Source organism: Scyliorhinus canicula, chromosome 9 (assembly GCF_902713615.1).
Source record: "Scyliorhinus canicula chromosome 9, sScyCan1.1, whole genome shotgun sequence".
In the NCBI taxonomy this organism is placed as follows: Eukaryota; Metazoa; Chordata; class Chondrichthyes; order Carcharhiniformes; family Scyliorhinidae; genus Scyliorhinus; species Scyliorhinus canicula.
Window position 1 is genome coordinate 159,698,197 of NC_052154.1, and position 11,782 is coordinate 159,709,978.

Here is an 11,782-nt window from a genome sequence, read left to right on the forward strand (position 1 = left end):
ACGTGTTGCGCGAGATCGGAAAATTGCCCGAGGTAAAAGAAAGAGGGAATTAGTGACCCAGCAGCCGACACGGAGGTTTGTTTAAGATTTCCAGTCAGCAGAGTAGGCGCCAAAAGCAGAGCTCCCTTACCGGTTAATGAAATGAAAGACACGGCCACAACAAACAGAGGTAAAATCTTCATCTTTCAGCTGGAAAGTACACACTTTTTATCCCGGGAATTGATTCTCGAAGATTATTACCAAAATTATTTGGACTCTGGTTTATTTCACTTTCGTTTCACTGTTCACGCCCAGTTCTTTCTGTTCCTGGAATGATTATGAACAAGACGGTGATTTAGGCAGTGGAATGGCTGCAGGCTGACATTTTGTTCGCTTTAATGTTAAACGTAAGGAAGTATTCTTGCTTATCCTCCACAGAAGTGATTGTTCACCTGATTAAACTTTTACACAGCGTCGTTTATTTTCACAGTAACTCCAACTGCATTGTTAATGTAAGCCTACTTGTGACAATAAAGATTATTATTATTAATCGACTCTCAAAACACATATTCCCAAATACACCTTTCTCAACATAGCCCAGCTGATGTTTATAATCGCCCTGGGGGTGAGTTAGTTCACTTGGGCTGGGCAGCTGGTTTGTGTTGCGGAGCTACGCCAACATTGCGGGCCCAATTCCCATACCAGCTGAGGCCTTCCATGAAGACCCCCTTCCCCTCAGGTGTGGCGACTCGCAGGTGGAATCACCACCAGTCAGCGCTCTCTCAAAAGGTGAGAGCAGCCGATGGTCCTCAAGGACTAAGGTGGCTTTCGTACATCCTGAAGCATCTGGAGGAACATGTGGGGGAAAAAAGGATTTGTTAAATTCAGCCTCAGAGGAATCAGTGTATTGCTGTTTTACAGCACAGAAAGAGGCCCTTCGGCCCATCATGTCTGTGCCGGCCATCAAGCATCTATCTACGTTCCAAGAAGGGTGCTACGGACAAACCAGGAAATTACAGGCCTAACTTGGTAGGAAAACCTTTGGAAGGAATTCTGGACACAGGCTTCTAGTCATACAAACAATCTTCGAACAACACCCTCTGCCTCCTGCCACTAAGCCAATTTTGGATCCAATTTGCCAAATTACCCTGGATACCATGGGCTCTTAGTACACAGTTTTCAAGTTTTTGTTTTTTGTCTCCCTCAAAGGTGCTAAATGCTTACAGAAAGAAGGATCAGAGTAGCTGTCTGCCTCCAGAAAGACCTTTCTTGTACTTGGTCCATTTGTTCTCTCATGGCGTCGATTTTACTCAAGTAAGTGCTCGGGGTTCCTTTCAGGGAACAGTCATACTGCCAAAGAGTACATTTTACAGAGCAGATTCGTGAGCAGCAGTGAACTGGGGGTGATGGCCTTCAAACTTAGGGACGTCTCCTCACTCTGCACAGAGCTGGCAAATGTAAGAGTCCACAGCTGAGGGTTCCCAGGTGGGTTCTCGGTGTTCTAAGCTATTAGATTGAAATGATTCAGGAGCACTAGTCTCACATACAGGCTGCAGATACAGTCTCGTGTCACACGGTGCTGATGACGGGAAAATTGGAGGAGTTGAGAGCCTACATCTGCAAAGCAATGAGGAAAGCAGGAAAGAAATTGTGGAAAATCCTGGTGACTGTCAGTCCAGGAGATTAATTTGGCCACTGGCCAAAGATTTGGAGAGGATATGAGAGCTGTTTTTATTTCTGCACTGTCAGCAGTTGCTGACTCGAGAGATTGCAATGTTGCAAATTAATCTTTTTTTTTTTAAATACTTTTTATTGAAGAAATTTTTCAGAGTACAAACATTTTAACCCCCCCTACATTTGAATTATATCAAAACAAAGTCAAACCCCCCTACTTAACAAGAATCCCCCCCACCCCCTACCCGCGCGCCCCCCCCCCCCCGCCTCCCCCCCCCCCGCCGACGAACCGGCCGCCCGACCATCTTGTCATTTCTGGCAGTGTCCTCGGGCAGGCCTTGCCCGTGACACCACCGATACCGTGTCTCCTTCGTTGCTATCCCCCCCCCCCCCCCCCTCCCCCACCCCCCCCCCCCCCCTCCCTCCCCCCTCCCCCCCCCTCCCGGTTGCTGCTGTCACGACCTCAGTTTCTATCTCTGATCTAAGAGGTCCAGGAAGGGTTGCCATCGCCTGAAAAACCCCTGCACCGACCCTCTCAGGGCGTATTTGATTCTTTCCAATTGGATGAAGTTTGCCATGTCATTTAACCAGGTGTTAACACTTGGAGGCCTTGCGTCCCTCCACTGAATCAAGATCCTCCTCCGAGCCACCAAGGACGCAAAGGCTAATATTCCAGCCTCCCTCGCCTCCTGTACCCCCGGCTCCGCCCCAACCCCGAAGATCGCAAGTCCCCATCCTGGCTTGACCCTGGACCCCACCACTCTCGACACCGTCCCTGCCACCCCCTTCCAGAACTCCTCCAGTGCCGGACATGCCCAAAACATGTGTGCATGATTCGCAGGGCTTCCCGAACATCTGACACACCTGTCTTCACCCCCGAAAAACCGACTCATCCTTGTCCCCGTCATGTGGGCTCTATGCAGTACCTTAAATTGAATGAGACTCAGTCTCGCACATGACGACGACGAGTTGACCCTCTCTAGGGCGTCTGCCCATGTCCCATCCTCTATCTGTTCCCCCGCTCTACCTCCCACTTGTCTTTCAACTCCACTACTGGTACCTCCTCCACCTCCTGCATAATCTTATAAATGTCCGAGATCTTCCCCTCCCCGACCCAGACCCCTGATAGCACCCTATCACACGCCCCCCTGTCGGGAAGCACGGGAAACCCCTCTACCTGTCGTCTGGCAAATGCCTTCACTTGGAGGTACCTGAACGTGTTCCCCGGGGGAGCCCGAATTTCTCCTCCAGCTCTCCCAAGCTCGCAAACCTCCCCTCTATAAACAAGTCCTTCAGTTGCCTAATGCCCACCCCTGCCAGCTCAGAAATCCCCCTCCTGTATTTCCCGGTGCAAATCTGTGGTTCCCTCTTAGTGGTGCCCTTATCAAACCCCCCACTTTCCCCCTGTGTCGCCTCCACTGCCCCCAGATCTTGAGGGTGGCCGCCACCACCGGGCTCGTGGTATACCTCGTGGGAGGGAGCGGCCATGGTGCCGTTATCAGTGCCCCTAAGCTTATGTTGCCACAGGACGCCCTCTCCATACGCTTCCAAGCTGCCCCCTCCCCTTCCATCATCCACTTTCGTACCATCGATGCATTTGCCGCCCAGTAATATCCTGAAAGATTGGGTAACGCCAGCCCTCCACTATCCCTACTCCGCTCCAAAAAGACCCTTCTAACTCTAGGGGTGCCATGTGCCCACACGTACCCCATGATACTACTTGTTACCTTCTTGAAAAAGGCCCTAGGGAGGAAGATGGGCAGACACTGGAACAAAAACAAGAACCTCGGGAGGACCGTCATTTTAACTGACTGCACCCTCCCTGCCAGCGACAGCGGCACCATGTCCCACCTCTTAAACTCCTCCTCCATCTGTTCCACCAGCCTAGAGAAGTTCAGCTTGTGGAGGGTCCCCCAGTTCTTTGCCACCTGCACCCCCAAGTACCTGAAACTTTTTACTGCTCTTTTGAAGGGGAGCCTCCCAATTCCCTCCCCCTGGTCTCCCGAGTGTATTACAAAGACCTCACTTTTCCCCAGATTTAATTTATATCCCGAAAAGTCCCCGAACTCCGCTAGTATTTCCATAACCTCCGGCATTCCCCCCTCCGGGTCTGCCACATACAGCAACAGGTCATCCGCATAGAGCGAGACCCGATGCTCCTCCCCTCCCCTTGTCAGTCCCCTCCACCCCCTGAACCCCTCAGTGCCATCGCTAACGGTTCAATCGCTAATGCAAAGAGTAAGGGGGATAGGGGACATCCCTGCCTAGTACCTCGATGGAGCCCAAAATATTCTGACCTCCTCCCGTTTGTTACCACACTCGCCATCGGGGCCGAATAGAGCAGCTTTACCCACTTGATAAATCCCTCCCCAAACCCAAACCTTTCCAACGTCTCCCACAAGTATTCCCACTCCACCCTATCGAATGCCTTCTCCGCGTCTAGCGCTACCACTATCTCCGCCTCCCCACTCCACTGCCGGCATCATGATCACGTTTAACAATCTCCGGAATTTGTGTTAAGTTGGCGTCCCTTCACGAACCCGTCTGGTCTTCATGGATTACCCCTGGCACACAATCCTCTATCCTGGTTGCCAGGACCTTTGCTAACAGCTTGGCATCTACATTTAAGAGGGAGATAGGTCCTGTAGGACCCGCACTGGACCGGGTCCTTGTCCCGCTTCAAAATCAAGGAGATCAGGGCCTGCGACATTGTTGGGGGCAAAACCCCCCCCTCGCGCGCCTCATTAAAGGCTCTCACCAGCACTGGGCCCACCAAGTCCACAAATTTCCTGTAAAACTCCACCGGGAACCCATCCGGCCCCGGCGCCTTCCCCACCTGCATCTGGCCTATCCCTTTAATTAGCTCCTGCAGCTCTATCGGCGCCCCCAACCCTTCTACCAGCTCCCCCTGTACCTTTGGGAACCTCAATTTGTCGAGAAAGTTCTCCATTCCCCCTCTCCTCTTCGGCGGTTCAGACCTATACAATTCCCTGTAGAAGTCCCTGAAGACCCTATTCACCTCTTGCCCCTTCTGCACTACGTCCCCCCCCCTCTCTCTCACTCCCCCAATCTCTCTGGCTGCATCTCGCTTACGAAGCTGGTGTGCCAGCATCCTGCTCGCCTTTTCCCCGTACTCATACGCCGCACCCTGCGCCCTTCTCCACTGCGTCTCCGCCTTCCTAGTGGTCAGTAGGTCAAACCTGGCCTGTAAACTGCGCCGCTCCCTCAGTAGCCCCTCCTCTGGTGCCGCCGCATATTTCCTATCTACTTCTAGGAGCTCCCCCACCAGCCTCTCCCTTTCCTGCCTCCTTCCTCTCTCTGTGTGCCCTTATGGAGATCAGCTCTCCTCTAATCACTGCTTTCAGGGCCTCCCAGACCGTCCCCACCTGCACCTCACCCGTGTCGTTCGTACCCAGATAGTTCTCAATGCCCGTTCTAACCCTTCTGCACACCTCTTCGTCCGCCAACAGCCCCACATCCAGGCGCCACAACGGGCGCTGATCCCGCGCCTCCCCCAATTCCACATCCACCCAATGTGGTGCATGGTCCGATATCGCAATGGCCGAGTACTCCGTGTCCTGCACTCTCGGTATCAGCCCCCTGTTCAATACGAAAAAGTCTATCCTGGAGTACACCCTGTGGACGTGGGAGAAAAAAGAATACTCCCTCGCCCTAGGCCTACCAAATCTCCATGGGTCTACCCTCCCATCTGCTCCATAAACCCCCTTAACACCTCTGCCGCTGCCGGCCTCCTATTCGTCCTGGAACTCGATCTATCCAGCCCAGGGTCCAACACCGTATTAAAGTCCCCTCCCATGATCAGGCCCCCTGCCTCCAGTCAGGGATGAGGCCCAGCAGGCGCCTCATAAAGCCCGCGTCGTCCCAATTCGGGGCATACACATTCACCCAGCACCACATTCTCTCCCTGCAACCCTACCCCTCCCACCACAATAACTGCCCTCCTTGTCTGCCACCACTTCTGCCGCCACGAACGACACCCTCTTTCCCACCAGAATCGCCACCCCCCGGTTCTTGACATCCAAGCCTGAGTGGAACACCTGTCCCACCCACCCCCTTCTCAGGCGGGACCTGATCTGCTACCCTCACGTGAGTCTCCTGCAACATCGCTACATCAGCCTTCAGTCCCTTCAGGTGCGAGAAGACCCTTGATCTTTTAACCCGGTCCATTCAGTCCCCCCTTACATTCCACGTAATCAATCGGATCGCTGGGCGACCCGTCCCTGCTCCCTGTCGATTAGCCATGTTCTGTCCCTTGCTAGCCCCGGGTCATCCCCCCCTTTCTGACCCGTTTCCCATAGCGATGGCCCCCCCCCCCCCAGCTCTCCCCTTCTCGTCCCTGGTCTTCCAGCAGCAACCCTGTATCTCCCCCCTAACCCCCACTCCCCCCCCCCCCCTCCCCCCCCCCTCCCCCCCCCCCCCCCCCCCCCTGGCTAGGAACCCCTCTAGCCGCGATGTGCCCAACATCGTACTCCCGAGAGTCAGCTGATCTCCGCGACCCGGCTGCTCCTGCCACACTCCGACTCCTCCCGGTTCGAGGGGTGGGGGAGGGACCTCCCCCCCCCGCCATTCCACTCTGACCCCGCTCCAGCGCGGGAAAGGCCGCCATTACTGGCCCGCCCCACTCTTCGCCCCTCCTCTCTCCTCCATCCCGCGCGCGGGAAAAACAGAGAGGAAAGCCCGCGCTTCGCCCGGCCACACCCGCCCCGCCATCTCTCCACTCCCCCCCCATCCCCATCCATGCCCATGAAGGATCCCCTTAAAACCCAGAGATAAACCCGCATGATCAACCCACTCCCCCCCCGTCCCGTCTTCCCAACTTAACCAATATAAATACCCAAGGCAACTAATACATAAATACTTAACTACATACTTAAATAACAAAATAATTAATAGCTATCAACTAACAATGTGCTTAACCATCACCCTCCATCAAACAGTATAATAACCACAGATAACCATAACCAGAGAGGGAAGAAAAAACAAAAAAAAAAGGGACCAAACACCCGAAGAAAAAGGGGGTAAAAAGGGTAAATGACTAAGGGAAGTTGGAAACGGGAAGAAACACACCATAAGAAGAAAACGACCCGCAATAGAAATTTCAACAGTTCAAATATACAGAAACACCAAACAACTCGAAACCTCAAGATATTCAAAAGTCAAACGTTCAAGGAAAAGCCAAACATCCAAGAAAACTGTTACCCAGCTCCGACCTGGCCTGAAAAGATAAGGGCCACTTGCTCAATCAAGAGTACCCAGGCGGCTACGACCGCCGGTGCTCCCAGGTTTTAGTTCATGTCCAGCTTTTCTTCTTGTACAAAGGTCCAGGCCTCCTCTGGGGACTCAAAATAATGATGTTGGTCCTTGTAGGTGACCCACAAGCGCGCCGGCTGCAGCATTCCAAATTTGATCCTCTTCGCGTGTAGCACCGCCTTCGTCCGGTTGAACCGGGCCCGCCGCTTTGCCACCTCCGCACTCCAGTCCTGGTACACCCTTACCGTCGAGTTCTGCCACTTACTGCTTTTCTCCCTTTTTGCCCAGCTCAGGACTTTCTCCCGATCACATAGCCGCTGGAACCGCACCAGCACCGCCCTCGGGGGCTCGTTTGCCCTAGGCCTCCTGGCCATGACCCGGTATGCCTCTTCCAGCTCCAGGGGCGCAGGACCGGCCCCTTCCCCCATCAGGGAGCTCAGCATCTCCGCAACATATCTCGGGAGATCCGACCCCTCCAGGCCTTCTTCTAGGCCCAGGATCCTCAAATTTTTCCTCCTCATCCGAGTGTCCAGCTTCCTCGAAACGGCTCTGCCACTTCAGGTGGAGTGCCTCGTGCACCTCCACCTTGCCCGGAGGACCGTGGCCTCCTCCTCCCTCGCGGTCATCTCCCTGCTGCAGCTCTCTGAATCGACGCCTCTTGGGTCGCCTGGGCTCCCACCCAACCTGGTGGTCGTCGCGTTCATGGACTCTAAGAGCTCCACTTTCAGCTCCGTGAAAAAACGGAGGAGAGCGGCCTGCTGCTCCTCTGCCCATTTCCTCCATCCCTCCGGAGCGCCGCCGGCCGCCATTTTGATTTTCCTTCCCCCGCTTTTTTTGGGGAGCTGCTGCCACTTTTCTTGCCGCTCCACTCCGAGTACCGACCATAAAATCGGTCTAGTTCTCCTCAGGGGACCTTCCCCACCGGGATTCGTCTTTCAGCACCGTTGGGGCCCTCAATTGGCCCGAAAACACCTTTGTCGCAGGAGCTTCCAAATGTGCGGCTCAGCTAGTCATAGCCGCAACCGGAAGTCCGTTGCAAATTAATCTTGACTGCTCAGAAATGTAGCTTCAAATAAGAATCCATGATTCCAAGTCAATTCCATGCCTTTAGAATCACAGCCCGGTTTACTTGTATATAGCCATTTCTCTCTCACACATACCCCATCCACCCTCCTGCATACTCAGCCACTTTTGTTGGGCATGGCTGTCAGCATAATTATTCGGTCAACAGAGCTTCATGACACAAATCAACGTGGCCAGTTCAGGTAAAGTGCTTTAGCTGAGAGACCTCTCCCACTCGACTTGCCAGATTCAAAATGAGTGATTTTGAACATGAAAGTCCAGGCCTTTTGTATCATAGAACATAGAACATAATAGCGCAGTACAGGCCCTTCGGCCCTCGATGTTGCGCCAACCTGTGAAACCCACTCTAAAGCCCATCTACACTATTCCCTTATCGTCTATATGTCTATCCAATGACCATTTGAATGCCCTTAGTGTTGGCGAGTCCATTACTGTTGCAGGCAGGGCATTCCACGCCCTTCCTACTCTCTGAGTAAAGTAGCTACCTCTGACATCTGTCCTATATCTATCTCCCCTCAATTTAAAGCTATGTCTCCTCGTGCTAGACATCACCGTCCGAGGAAAAAGGCTCTCACTGTCCATCCTATCTAATCCTCTGATCATTTTGTATGCCTCAATTAAGTCACCTCTTAACCTTCTCTCTAACGAAAACAGCTTCAAGTCCCTCAGCCTTCCCTCATAAGATCTTCCCTCCATATCAGGCAACATTCTGGTAAATCTCCTCTGCACCCTTTCCAATGCTTCCACATCCTCCTATAATGCGGCGACCAGAATTGCACGCAATACTCCAAATGCGGCCCGCACCAGAGTTTTGTACAACTGCAACATGACCACATGGCTCTGAAACTCAATTCCTCTACCAATAAAAGCTAACACACCGTACGCCTTCTTAACAACCCTCTCAACCTGGTTGGCAACTTCCAGAGATCTATGTACATGGACACCGAGATGTCTCTGCTCATCCACACTACCAAGAATCGTCCCATTAGCCCAGTATTCTGTCTTCCTGTTGTTCTTTCCAAAATGAATCACCTCACACTTTTCTGCATTAAACTCCATTTGCCACCTCTCAGCCCAGCACTGCAGCTTATCTATGTCCCTCTGTAACTTGTAACATCCTTCTGCACTGTCCACAACTCCACCGACTTTAGTGTCATCTGCAAATTTACTCACCCATGCTTCTACGCCATCCTCTAGGTCATTTATAAAAATGACAAACAGCAGTGCTCCCAAAACAGATCCTTGTGGTACACCACTAGTAACCACTGGTAACTGGACTCCAGTCTGAACATTTCCCATCAACCACCACCCTTTGTCTTCTTCCAGCTAGCCAATTTCTGATCCAAACTGCTAAATCACCCTGAATCCCATGCCTCCATGAATCCATGTATTTTCTGCAATAGCCTGCCGTGGGAGAACCTTATCAAATGCTTTACTGAAATCTGTATACACCACATGAACTGCTTTACCCTCATTCACCTGTTTGGTCACCTTCTCAAAGAACTCAATAAGGTTTGTGAGGCACGACCTACCCTTCACAAAACCGTGTTGACTATCTCTAATCAAATTATTCCTTTCCAGATGATTATACATCCTATCTCTTATAAACTTTTCCAGGCTCACTGGACTATAGTTACCGGGGTTGTCTCTACTCCCCTTCTTGAACAAGGGGACAACGTTTGCTATCCTCCAGTCTTCTGGCACTATTCCTGTAGACAAAGATGACTTGAAGATCAAAGCCAAAGGTTCAGCAATCTCCTCCCTAGCTTCCCAGAGAATCCCAGGATAAATCCCATCCGGCCCAGGGGACTTATCTATTTTCACACCTCCTCCTTATGAACCTCATGCCCTTCTAGTCCAGTGGCCTGAATCTCAGTCTTCTCCTCGACAACATTGTCTTTTTCCTGTGTGAATACTGATGAAAATATTCATTTAGCACCTCTCCTATCTCCTTGGACTCCACGCACAACTTCCCACTACTGTCCTTGACTGGCCCTACTCTTATCCTAGTCATTCTTTTATTCCTGACATATCTATAGAAAGCTTTAGAGTTATCCTTGATCCTACCTGCAAAATACTTCTCATGTCCCCTCCTGGCTCTTCTTAGCTCTCTCTTTAGGTCCTTCCTAGCTAACTTGTAACTCTCGAGCGTCCTAACTGAACCTTCACGTCTCATCTTTACATAAGCCTCCTTCCTCCTCTTGACAATTGTTTCAACTACTTTAGGAAACCACAATTCCCTTGCTCGACCACTTCCTCCCTGCCTGACAGGTACATACTGATCAAGGACACGCAGTAGCTGTTCCTTGAACAAGCTCCACATTTCCATTGTGTCCATCCCCTGCAGTTTTCCTCTCAATCCCATGCATCCTAAGTCTTGCCTCATCGCATCATAATTGCCTTTCCCCCAGATATAACTCTTGCCCTGCGGTATATACCTATCCCTTTCCATCACTAAAGTAAACGTAATCGAATTGTGGTTACTATCACCAAAGTGCTCAACTACCTCCAAATCTAACACCTGTCCTGGTTCATTACCCAGTACCAAATCCAATATGGCCTCTCCTCTCGTTGGCCCATCTACATACTGTGTCAGGAAACCCTCCTGGACACATTGGAGAAAAACGGACCCATCTAAAGTACTCGAACTATAGTGTTTCCAGTCAATATTTGAAAAGTTAAAGTCCCCCATAACAACCTACCCTGTTGCTTTTCGCTCCGATCCAGAATCATCTTTGCAATCCTTTCCTCTACATCTCTGGAACTTTTTGGAGGCCTATAGAAAACCCCTAACAGGGTGACCTCTCCTTTCCTGTTTCTAACCTCAGCCCATACTACCTCAGTAGAACGAGTCCTCATCAAACTTCCTTTCTGCCACCGTAATATTGTCCTTTACTAACGATGCCACCCCTCCCCCTCTTTTCCATCCTTCCCTGAGCTTACTGAAATACCTAAACCCAGGCACCTGCAACAACCATTTCTGTCCCTGCTCTATCCATGTCTCCGAAATGGCCACAACATCGAAGTCCAGGTACCAACCCATGCCTCAAGATCACCCACCTTATTCCGGATGCTCCTGGCATTGAAGAAGACACATTTTAAACCACCAACTGTCTGCCTGCAACTTTGAAGCCTTACTCATGACGTCACTACTCTCAACGGCCTGTATAATGGAGCTACAATTCAGGTTCCCAATCCCCTGCTGAACTAGTTTAAACCCTCCCGAAGAGCATTAGCAAATTCCCACCCCCCCCCCCCCCCCCCCCCCCCAGGATATTAGTTCCACCTGGTCCAGGTGTAGACCATCCCGTTTGTAGAGGTCCCACCTACCCCAGAATGAGCCCCAATTGTCCAGGAATCTGAAACCCTCCCTCCTGCACCATCCCTGCAGCCACGTATTCAACTGCTCTCTCTCCCTATTCCTCGTCTCGCTAGCACGTGGCACGGGTAACAACCCAAGATAACAACTCTGTTTGTCCTAGATCTAAGTTTCCACCCTAGCTCCCTGAATTCTTGCCTCACATCCCTATCCCTTTTCCTACCTATGTCGTTGGTATCTATGTGGACCATGCCTTGGGGCTGCTCCCCATCCCCTTAAGGATCCCGAAAACACGATCCGACACATCACGGACGCTGGTACCTGGGAGGCAACACACCAACCGCGAGTCTCTCTCGATCCCACAGAATCTCCTATCTATCCCCCTACCTATGGAGTCTCCAATGACTAATGCTCTACTCCCCTCCCCCCTTCCCTTATGAGCAACAGGGACAGACT